We start from the raw sequence: 12,705 nt of genomic DNA, 5'->3' as shown, positions 1-12,705 counted from the left end.
TTACTTCACTTGGGAAAAAATAATTTATGCATTATTATTTGTACATTTGCCCAAAAGCAGTCAAAATGACTTCCTTGGGCAATCTAGTGTTAAGATATTTGTATAAAGAACTATGGAGAATGAGAGGGAGGGAAAGAATGGGAGGAAGAGAACGAGGAGAGCATGTAATCAGCTGATCCAGTTGAAAAACGGTTGTACTACATACGGTGTGCTCGAATGCAGGTAAAACGCGGAGCCATGCAAAAGATGCGTATGGCACGCGCGTGTGGGTGAGACAGACGCGAGAGGAGACGGTGGTACAAAGAGCAACAGCAACAGAAGGAGAAGGAGGAGAGGCGGGAAAAGGTAAGGAAGGAAAAGAAAAGCTGGAAACGAGGCTGCCGGCGGCACGCGGGGACAGCTGCCGGATTGGAATGTGGGTTAGGCCTCCCCATAGGTGGGCCCCGCTCTAATTATGAATTAATTCCTGAATATAACGGTTGAGAACCCGCGTGCAAGCGTTGAAAACGCGATCCCGAGAACCAGTCGCGCCCTGTCATCCGACCACTCAGCCGACACTCTGTCCCAAAGGTTTCTGTTGTGTTGGAATCTCGATTCGTTTTTTAAACGGATTTCAGAAAACGTGCAGATTCAACTAGGAAAATGTAGCAAATTATCAGCTGTCTCTCATATATTTCATACTAAATAAGAAACAGTTGCTTTCTTATGATGTAATTAAATGAATTGAAGTCTATGTAAACAATTTTAGAATAAATCGATTTTCACTATAAAATTGTGATTTTATTTCATTTTTAACCCCTTCAAAAAACTCTCTTTCACCCCTTCTCCTTGGTTTCCTAATTTCGATTTCTACATCCAATCAACATTAATACAATCAATATCTGTCACAAGAGAAATATCGAATCTTGCTATTTGTGTATGAAAATTGAATATTAAGTTGAAAAAATCTGCAGGGTTTTTAAAATACATCGTTCTACCAATTCCAACCAAGAATCTTATTGTTTAGATAAACTGAGAATCAGAGATTGTCTTCTCTTTTAAAGAATTGATTAATTCACAGAATACTCCTCGTCCGGTACATTAACATCTATTTACCTGGAATCCCGTAACACTAACTAAACCGAGAATGTCCTTTCTTTATCTTCGTTTATCTCGAACCCCTCTGAGAACGACGGTTCGGGAGCAACAGACCCGAGGGAACGCGAAATCAACCTCGTTATCGTCTCTTATCAGCCGGCTTAATTGCGCAGTGTAAAGTCGCGCGAGCAGATCTTTCCTCCTTCGAGGTTCCAACCCTCGACTCTCATTGAGTCACACCAGTTTCTACGCATTATTGCACATTGATATTCGTCCTCTTAATGAATTGCATTTTTCCTCATACTTCACACGTTCTAATATGATTTTAATAAACTTAAAGATGTCAATTTAGTATTATTGAATCTTGTCTATTAATGTTTCATCGAAATGAAGTAAAAACTTTTGTGTGAATGAATAATAATTGTGTTATAAATGAAATTTAACTGTGGTTAATTTATTAAACTTGAATACAAGATTTCATATATTTTTTTAATATTCAAATTGAAGAATTTACAGATCTGATTTTTCATCTTTCTAAATCAACGACGAAACCGTTACGCGAAATTGTTGTTGTAAACCAGGAAATGTACGAAAGAGAAAAGGGATTCTAAAAGCGTGGGAGTATTCCCGGAATTTCGGATGGAATCAAAGCGTCCTGTCGTGCATTTGGTACTAAACTGACAGTGGAAGGCACGCAAACAGTCAGTGAACCGCTTCGGGACAGGCGAGAGACGAGGAGGCGCGAGGTGATGAATGATTTCTTTGACTCCAGAACGTGGCATTGACTTGTCGGTGGGATCATCGTGACAAATGATCACCCGACACGGTCCCCTTCTACCGGTAATTAAATTTCGCCCGACATTTCCTTGATTCTCTGGTGTTTCCAGCGTTTTTCGGTCAGTCGAATCCCTTCAAACGAGGTCCGCACGAAAATTGGTCTTTTAATTCTACCGTATGTAGAACGCCACACATTTCATATTTCAGGCTTTCTTGAAAATTTTTGCCTTTCTACTCGTAAAAGTCTAATTTTACACTGATATACTTATTAAAAAATACAATAAATTCCTAAATCATTTAGAATGGTTGGCCTAAATCGTTTAGAGTTGGACGTGTCCCAGGGAATTCTATTAACTTATCAAGTAAAATCCCAGGCATTAGCCTATCAAAACAAAAATACTTTTCATCAGAGATAATAATAGACTTCATAATTAAAAAAAGTAACAATGATACTTTGTACGTATTGAGAAAATTTAGTATTGAAATGATTGATTATTAGAAAATTTGCCTTATTATTATTATTATTATTATTATTATTATTATTATTATTATACAGTAACTGGCATTTTACTATAGAATTTAATTGAAAAAGAAATCCAGCAAGTTTAGGAGAAAATAGAAAGAATAAATCTGCATTAAAGATTGGAATTCTTTCCTGTATAATGCTATAATGTAAGCTAATCAAGCAGCAATTTTGTATACGAAAAGATAGAACGATCTGGCTGTCAGTCAGTGGGTGGAGGTTCGCAACGCGTATTAGGGACACTGGAAACCGACGCGATGGCGATTATTTAGCCGGGCTACGCCATTGCGTTATTAATCGATGCATGCCACGTGATCGATGGTAATCATTAATTCACGTGTAACTGGCCCGGTCTAGATTTATCTCGCAGGATCTTAATTAAACCGTAAGTAGTACCGGGAGGCGTGTAATGACGTTATTGATACGCGTTTGACAGGGTTTCCAATGTGAAAATCCTCGGGTATGATATCAACACCGAATATTGCTCACCGCCTGAAAAGTAACGCGTTTCGAATGGTTCTAGTCATAAAGCGATAGCCCGAATTGATACATACTGAACGTGAAATATTTATACGAAATTATGTTCCGTAGTTTTATTGGAATTTTATTAATTGGACGTTGCATGCTATTTTATGGAATAGTAAGATTCTTAAAAATTGAATGAACTCAGGTACCTAATAATCTTTGAAATCCTTGATTGTTAACAAATTAATCAATTAATTTAAATCATGTACTGGTTTATTAATTATTAGATTGTATATGCTAATCTTAATTCTAATTCCTGATATTCTTAAATCAAAGTTCAACAGCTAGACTAAAGAACAAGTTTGAAATTATAATTGTAAAATTTTTTATTAATCGAATCTCTCATGAATTTTTATAAGTATGCGTAATAATGACGTGTTCAGCTTTTTATCAATTCGAGAAGCTCTGTGACACGTATGCCGAACTGATATCCACCAAACGAACGAGTGTTAACCGATTGAAAGAAAACAGCTTTAAGTTCGACCAGTTGTTTTGCCGGTTTTTAATAAATAAACGAAGTAGTGAGGATTTCATTGCTTTCGATTTCGTTCGCTGACCGATCCCCTCAGGATGCTCGGCCGCGAGGGAAAGAGAAGAAAGCGTGTGGAGGGAGCCGGGGAAGAGAAGAGCTAAGTCACCGATTTAAATTGAACCTGGGGAACACCCGCGAGGGAGAAACATTCGCCTGGCCTATCGGGTTTAATAACACCGGCTCTATCTGAAATTACGAATACTGCCCACCGACCCCCTTGTCCCTGCTCAATGTTCTTTTAACGTTTGTTGATTCTCACTTTCTTTTTCTTAAAAATAACTTTCAATTTCAGATTTATTAAACAACAAATGAATCTGCATTTCAAACATGTTTAGGTACTCAATCTTCGTGAAATTTGAAAATAATTTGCTGAATGGAAGCTTTGAAAATAAATAATTGATTGGCAAAATTAATTGATAAATCATGGGATTAGATGGAATGAATTTAATAATACTTAAGGCAAATTGTATAGTCACTATTAATTCAATAAAACATTTAGATCAATAATGATAGAGTATAAGAAAAGAAATCCAATTAAAATCCAATTGAAGTCCAATTTGATTCTGAATGCGATATGAAACAGTCACTAGTAATTTGGAAAAAGATCGCGTCGGGTAACAATTCATATTTATAAGCCAGTACCAATGAATTCCCGATAATTGAAAAGCTGCTGAATTAGCTATTAACTCTTACAACCTAATTTATGCGGAACGAGCCATAACTATTCATAGAGAGCACAGCGGCGGCTACCATTACAGGCCAGAAAACTACAATTTGTATTCTTTCTTTTTTATTCCTTGCCTTCAACACTCGGGACTTACAAATTTGCATATAGCAGTCGTAATGATTATTGGACATGAATTCAGGCAAATGTTCATTTTAAAATAGAATCAATCAATAAGAAGAAGCAATCAATAACATCAATAAAATCGATCGATCCACGTATTTAAAAATTTGTATAAATAAAATGAAAAGAATTTTTAATTCAGACTCCTAAATTTCTAATCTTAATATTGAAATCATTACTTATTATACAGCCTAATAGAAATAAAAATTTGTGTACAATATAATCAATGATACAAATGCAAATGGAAGTAAATTATTTCATTTTAATTGTATTAGATACTTGAAGAGGGTATCTAATAACGTATTAGATACTTGAAATATAATATGTTGTGATAATGTATTAGAATACTTCTCTGTTAAACGACAAGTCTAAGAATATTCATAGACAACTTGACTGAGATTTGCATAGAAAGATTAGAGAAAGCTTCCAATTAAATTGATTTCCTAATCTCAATATTGAGTTTAACTATTATTTAGCCTAATAGAAATACGAAGATAAATGATTAAGTTAATTACTTCATTCTAAATACATCAGAATACTTAAAGAGAATATGTAATAATATACATATTATAATTTATTAGAATACTAGATTTTCGAATACTTCCCCGTTAAACGAGAGGTCTAGGAATGCTAATAGAAAATGGGATCTGCATAAAAAGAGGCAAACTCGTAAATCCGTTCGCGAGTGAGAGAATGTCTGTACTCTGGATGGGTCTAGCTGGCGCAAGTTCGCCTAATAGAGTACCGTGAACCCCGCGAGTTGGCAAAACGAGCAACGCGAAACCGATAAGGTACTCCTTTTCTCCCGGAGCGACAAAGCAACGCGGGATGATCTCCTCGCGTTCGCTCGCCATCGCTGGAAGACCGTGAAGAATAGACGCGACGCCGGCGCACACATGTGGCCGTCATTAGTCATTCGAAATTCTTCTGTCTTCGCTTTTTAATTCGTGCATCGAGATCGCAACACGGTTTCACGGCCGCGTCGAACCACGACCCGGGGGTAGAAGAAGAAGACGAACGGGGGAGCCGAGAGGAAGGAATAGGAGAACGGAAAGATGAGAAGAAGAAGAAGAAGAAGAAGAAGAAGAAGAAGTCGAATCTCTCATGAATTTTTATAAGTATGCGTAATAATGACGTGTTCAGCTTTTTATCAATTCGAGAAGCTCTGTGACACGTATGCCGAACTGATATCCACCAAACGAACGAGTGTTAACCGATTGAAAGAAAACAGCTTTAAGTTCGACCAGTTGTTTTGCCGGTTTTTAATAAATAAACGAAGTAGTGAGGATTTCATTGCTTTCGATTTCGTTCGCTGACCGATCCCCTCAGGATGCTCGGCCGCGAGGGAAAGAGAAGAAAGCGTGTGGAGGGAGCCGGGGAAGAGAAGAGCTAAGTCACCGATTTAAATTGAACCTGGGGAACACCCGCGAGGGAGAAACATTCGCCTGGCCTATCGGGTTTAATAACACCGGCTCTATCTGAAATTACGAATACTGCCCACCGACCCCCTTGTCCCTGCTCAATGTTCTTTTAACGTTTCTTGATTCTCACTTTCTTTTTCTTAAAAATAACTTTCAATTTCAGATTTATTAAACAACAAATGAATCTGCATTTCAAACATGTTTAGGTACTCAATCTTCGTGAAATTTGAAAATAATTTGCTGAATGGAAGCTTTGAAAATAAATAATTGATTGGCAAAATTAATTGATAAATCATGGGATTAGATGGAATGAATTTAATAATACTTAAGGCAAATTGTATAGTCACTATTAATTCAATAAAACATTTAGATCAATAATGATAGAGTATAAGAAAAGAAATCCAATTAAAATCCAATTGAAGTCCAATTTGATTCTGAATGCGATATGAAACAGTCACTAGTAATTTGGAAAAAGATCGCGTCGGGTAACAATTCATATTTATAAGCCAGTACCAATGAATTCCCGATAATTGAAAAGCTGCTGAATTAGCTATTAACTCTTACAACCTAATTTATGCGGAACGAGCCATAACTATTCATAGAGAGCACAGCGGCGGCTACCATTACAGGCCAGAAAACTACAATTTGTATTCTTTCTTTTTTATTCCTTGCCTTCAACACTCGGGACTTACAAATTTGCATATAGCAGTCGTAATGATTATTGGACATGAATTCAGGCAAATGTTCATTTTAAAATAGAATCAATCAATAAGAAGAAGCAATCAATAACATCAATAAAATCGATCGATCCACGTATTTAAAAATTTGTATAAATAAAATGAAAAGAATTTTTAATTCAGACTCCTAAATTTCTAATCTTAATATTGAAATCATTACTTATTATACAGCCTAATAGAAATAAAAATTTGTGTACAATATAATCAATGATACAAATGCAAATGGAAGTAAATTATTTCATTTTAATTGTATTAGATACTTGAAGAGGGTATCTAATAACGTATTAGATACTTGAAATATAATATGTTGTGATAATGTATTAGAATACTTCTCTGTTAAACGACAAGTCTAAGAATATTCATAGACAACTTGACTGAGATTTGCATAGAAAGATTAGAGAAAGCTTCCAATTAAATTGATTTCCTAATCTCAATATTGAGTTTAACTATTATTTAGCCTAATAGAAATACGAAGATAAATGATTAAGTTAATTACTTCATTCTAAATACATCAGAATACTTAAAGAGAATATGTAATAATATACATATTATAATTTATTAGAATACTAGATTTTCGAATACTTCCCCGTTAAACGAGAGGTCTAGGAATGCTAATAGAAAATGGGATCTGCATAAAAAGAGGCAAACTCGTAAATCCGTTCGCGAGTGAGAGAATGTCTGTACTCTGGATGGGTCTAGCTGGCGCAAGTTCGCCTAATAGAGTACCGTGAACCCCGCGAGTTGGCAAAACGAGCAACGCGAAACCGATAAGGTACTCCTTTTCTCCCGGAGCGACAAAGCAACGCGGGATGATCTCCTCGCGTTCGCTCGCCATCGCTGGAAGACCGTGAAGAATAGACGCGACGCCGGCGCACACATGTGGCCGTCATTAGTCATTCGAAATTCTTCTGTCTTCGCTTTTTAATTCGTGCATCGAGATCGCAACACGGTTTCACGGCCGCGTCGAACCACGACCCGGGGGTAGAAGAAGAAGACGAACGGGGGAGCCGAGAGGAAGGAATAGGAGAACGGAAAGATGAGAAGAAGAAGAAGAAGAAGAAGAAGAAGAAGAAGAAGCGTACATTCGGACTGGCGGAAGGCAGGGAAGGTGGTAGGGGGAATGAGAGAAAATCACGCGTGGTTCGTCATAAGAGGAATTCCTTTAGCGATACTGGGCCCTCCATTTCTTCGTCTTCTCCTTCTTCTGCCTCCCTTGTCCCGACGGTTCTCCCTCTGGCCCAGAGACCCCGTGCTTTTTTACTGGTTTATGGGATTTTTTTCACGCGGACCGCCGAGTCGTACATCAGAGAGGGCTGACTGAGGTCTTTCTCTCCTTCGGTTTCGCTTTCTTACTCCCTGGCCCTCCGCGTACTCGCGTTCCTTTCTGTCTGTCTCTCTCGTCCCCAGGACCCCGCGCACCCTTCACTCCCTTCGTTTTCTGTTCTGATCATCGTGGTTGAAGGGTCGGTTTCTGTGTTCGTGCCGTTTCGCCGTGAGCGAGACGGAAACAGGAGACGAACAATAAAAAAGAGCAAATGCCAGCCGCCATAAAAACAACTGAAAGTATTAAAAACTTTAGGCCTTTTACTGCCGAGCTCCTCTTATTCCTCTTCTTCCTCTTCTTCTTCTTCGTTCGAGGAGGTACAGTCGGAACTTGGGTACGTACGAAATCCGCTTTAAAGCCTCACGATAATTGAATAATTATTAGGAAACATTTGCCCATTTTTATCACACGTAACACGACTTTAATTCGAGAACAATTGAAAAATGATTGGAGAATTTGTTACCAACACTGACACAATTTTATATAGAAATAGGGAAACAATTTAATCGTTGTTTTACTCATTTCTATCACAATTACTATGATTTTAATTCAAGAACAGCTAACAGAATTTGCTACCAAGTTACAGACTGACATGATTTTATATGAAAATTAGCAACTAATTAAATTAATAGAATGATTATTAACAAATATTTTCCCCACTTTTATCACAGGTAGCATGATTTCAATTCAAGAATAGCTGACAGACACAATGGCAGACTTTGTTACCAAGCTACAGACAGAGACAATTATATTGACACAATCATATCGAAATAAGAAGGCAATTCAATGCTTGTTTTACTCATTTTTATTACAGGTTTGATTTTAATTTAAGAATAACTAACAGACAATTAAAAAAATTGCTACCATATGAGAAAATACGTTGAAATAAGAAAATGATTCCAATTACGACAAGAAACAGTGTCAAGCTGATTCCAAAGAATCAGTCCATAAAATCGGATTTCACGTATTACCGAGGAAAAAAACGGTAGCCACCAGCCGGCAATTTACCAGAACTCGCGATCCCGTCAGATGAAATCTCGAACAGTTAGTAAAAGGTTCGAGGGATTCGGAACGCGTCAGAGCAAGAGGAATCCATTTCCACGCGCAATCTTCCTCCTTTCCGCAAAAAACAATCCACGTCCGCGGGACGAAACCGTGAAACAGACGGAAAAAGGTGAACCCAGCCTGGGTGGCGTACGGCGCGGCGCAGTGGAGGAAAATAAACGAATAAGCGGAGGCGACGGTGGAGGAGAAGACGGGAGGTTGCGGCTCGTAAAATTATCGTACTTTAATAAAACGTGTCGTGCAAAACGCGAGGATAACGAGAAAATATAGGGTTCGAAAGACTCGTGAAATTTATAGAGCGATCGCCACGAACGAAGAGGAGAAAGAGCGGGGAGAGGATGCGAAGAGGCCGATAGAGTGAGAGAGAGAGAGAAAGAAAGACCAGACACTTTTTGGGATGCGGATGGCCCGAGCCACGGGTTTAGTTCGGGAGGCACAATAAGATATCGAATAAATCAAACGGAATACCGTGAGTATCGAGCTCGCAAGTCGATGGTTTACGATCGAACGAGATCCTCTCCTCTCGGATTCGCCTTCTTCGGGGGCTGAGAAAGGGGTGACAAGTTTTACAATTTTCCATTCTTGTTTCTCCCGTATCGATCGTTCCCTTTCCTCTCGTGTTTAGAATAGACACGACTGCGGGTTATAATAAATATTCGATACTCGGAATTCGTGTAAATCCGTTCGGCGATTTTTATGACAGGAATAAAACAGGATAAATATTTCTTTGATTCTAGATATTAATAAACGTGCTGACGGATTTCCAGTTTGCACGTTTTAGCAATAAATTAACTATTTTCTTATCGATGTAAAGCAATTAATCTGTTATCTTGTTTATTACATTACATTAATCTTATTATAAAATATGTCAGATGTAAGACGATTAATTCTCAAACAAGATATTCCAAAGTTGAAGATTCTAATACATCAGCATATTCAACATTAAACATATGAAACGAGTAAAAAGGAAGACTTGGCTCCACACAAACTTATTATTACTGCAGATTTTTACAAAATACATGTGTACTGAATTTTGATCACAATGGACCCTACGACATTCAATTTATAAAGAGATACCTAAATCCCATTCCTCGATTCTCTATTGCAAACATTTCTACTTGTAATTAACAGAATTAGCTAATTCGAGGAGTAACATAAGTAGATTTCAAGTATTTCTCTACTTCAAAATATTAATAAACATGCTGACAGATCTCCAGTTTGCAAGTTTCATAAATAAACTATATTCCAATGGGAATGAAAAATATCAGACGTGAAACAATTCAATTCCCAAACAAGATCGTTCAAAGCTGGAAAATCTAATGCACTAATTAACTGATTACATATTTACTAGCGAAGATATAAAAGAAGGAAAAAGGAAGACAAAACTGCTCCACGCAAACTCACTATTAACGGAGTCAGTCAGTGCAAACATCGCTAATCCCCGCGTAACGGAATAATGTACCGAACACAAACCCAGGCGCGAAAATGAAAAGAATTCTCGTTCTTAATTCTCTAATCCGAGCAAATCACCCCGCGGGCGTCTTACGGGCCGACAAGTTGGCAACGAGAGCGAGTCGCGTTTCGGGCGCGCCCGGAGGGCAGCCCGCGTTGCAAACGTTGCGCGGCACCGAGAACGAGCACTGCGCGGCAGCAGTAAATCTCGCGGACAAACAATCATAATTTTCGAAGAGCTAACAAAAAGCAAGAGACTCTTTAAAGGGAGCCGATGCCAGCCGACATGAAATGCGGCCGCCTCCGCGCCTCCAATTGTTTCGAGGTTTTCTTCCCCCCTCGCCTGTTGCCTCCACGCTCCCAGCCTCCCGGGAGCTCTGTTCCTTTTTACCGTTCTCGTCCTTTCCCTCTTTCCACGAGATTCGCGTCCGCGGCCTCTGCATCAACAAGTGCGCCAACCCCTTCCTACCATTTATTTTCACTAATTCTACGTTTCCATTTTACGTTCAAAAATCAATGCTTCTACTCCCGATTAATTCTGTTTAAATTATTCTTTTTCTTAATTCTGTTCCTATCATAATTTCTACTCACTGACTTATTTTTCTGCAATTCTCAGATAACATAATAAGATTATAGAAAATTACAGAAGTGAGTAGAAATTTAAAATAGTGACTTACGACTGATTTAATAGAAATTCGAAGGGTGGCTCGTTTTTTTAATTCGCTAATCCCCAGGAAGGAAGTACGAAACTGTTGTGACATCGAAACTACATTCTTCATTGCCACTTGCAACTTCCTTAAAGAAACTTGGCTTCGAATGACAATTTCTTGCCACCTAAACGATGGTAGCTATCCATTAACCACAATTTCGCTAATAGCAACGATCTACATGAGAACTTTCTTCCAGGAAATCGTTTAGAATCGCGCAAAAGGATAGACCGCGCGCGCTCGGCACCGCGATTCCTGCTGGTGGCAAATTACAGAGCGGATTTCCAACGGGACGCTGGTTGAAAATAAAAAATGCGGCTTATCAACAGAGGGGCGAGAGGCACGAAATGCAACGATCGCCGGAGCCGACCTTATCCGGGCCGGCCGATTCCGATTATACGAACGCAAAACTCGTCAGCGGTTTCCCCATAAAAAATTCACCCCAGCCGGCCGACACCCACTCGCCGCTCTGATATCGCGTTTCTTTGGCCGCGTGCTTAAATCGCGGCAGATAGCATCGTCGCGTGAAATCAGCGCCCGTTTCTCGGTTATTTCTACTCGGTAAGTACGCGCCTCGCACCCGGACGGAGCCGTGAGCAACGCTAATTTTCCGCTCTGCCCGTACGCGATATACCCTCCCCTCGCTCCCTCCGCTACCCTCGGCTGATAGCAATTACGCGTTTTTCTCTCGGCCAAGGAAATTCAACGCCGTTCGACAGCCGCCCGAGGAATAAAAGATACGGAGCCGTACTATTAACTGTAATACTAGAGCGATAATTAACGCGAGCGCGTTTGTATCGAAGAGTCATGGTGAAAAATTTATAAAGGTTGGAACAAAAATTGGACGGATTAGCTGCGTAAAATCTGACTTCATATATCAATTATTATAAATTGTTTTGATTAAGTGTGAATTGCATTTTCTTTTAAACGAGATTCAATTTTTGTTAAGATTCGCTACATCGGTTCTTAATTTGTTGAGACTGCGAATTTTATGCATTTATCAAAAGACTGAATGTACAAAAAATTTAAACACAGTATGGGAAATGTAGGAGATATTAAAAGCAAAGTGTAAATTGCGATATTTAAATGATAAAAGAAATAAAGTTTTTTGATCTATCACAAATATTCTGCATAAAAGTTGTTAGTCTGTTAATCAGATTTTGATAGTAGACGTAGGTTTGCATATAAAGGCAACGGATTTTTGAAAAATGGAAAAGAACGATGTTTAGCTAAATTCGTCTGTCGCGAGCCTCGGAGGAGTAAGTGGTTGCCAAGTACTTTACAACCCTCCTCGCGCAATAACCCATCACATCCGTGACATAATTCAAATACTTTGTTGCTGCACCACCGAGCGCGCAATGTTCACCGGCTCGTATAAATTATAAATAAACCTGACTAGCGACACGCGAGTTTTAATGGCTTTCCCGAAAATTTAGCCACTCGGTGCCACTCCGTCGTCCATCTATAGTCACAGTATTTCCTACCGAACATTTTCAAGAGATAAAAAAGGAAAATATCCACGCACGTCTGTACTTAGACAGTCTCGAATAGCCCATAGTACATTATCGTAAAAAAAATATGTAATATGAATAGAATAGATATGTGCAATGATAAAAGGTAAAATGCATGTAAATATTCTGATCTATCGCAAAGCTTCAACTAACTGTGAGCAAATATTTGAGATTATTCACGCGGAAACCAGAAACCTGTTACGTTTC

Source organism: Ceratina calcarata, unplaced genomic scaffold (genome assembly GCF_001652005.2).
Source record: "Ceratina calcarata isolate Rehan_Ccalc_2016 unplaced genomic scaffold, ASM165200v1 scaffold435, whole genome shotgun sequence".
Taxonomy (NCBI): domain Eukaryota; kingdom Metazoa; phylum Arthropoda; class Insecta; order Hymenoptera; family Apidae; genus Ceratina; species Ceratina calcarata.
The sequence above is the reverse complement of the archived record's forward strand: the minus strand, read 5'-3'. Positions refer to the sequence as shown.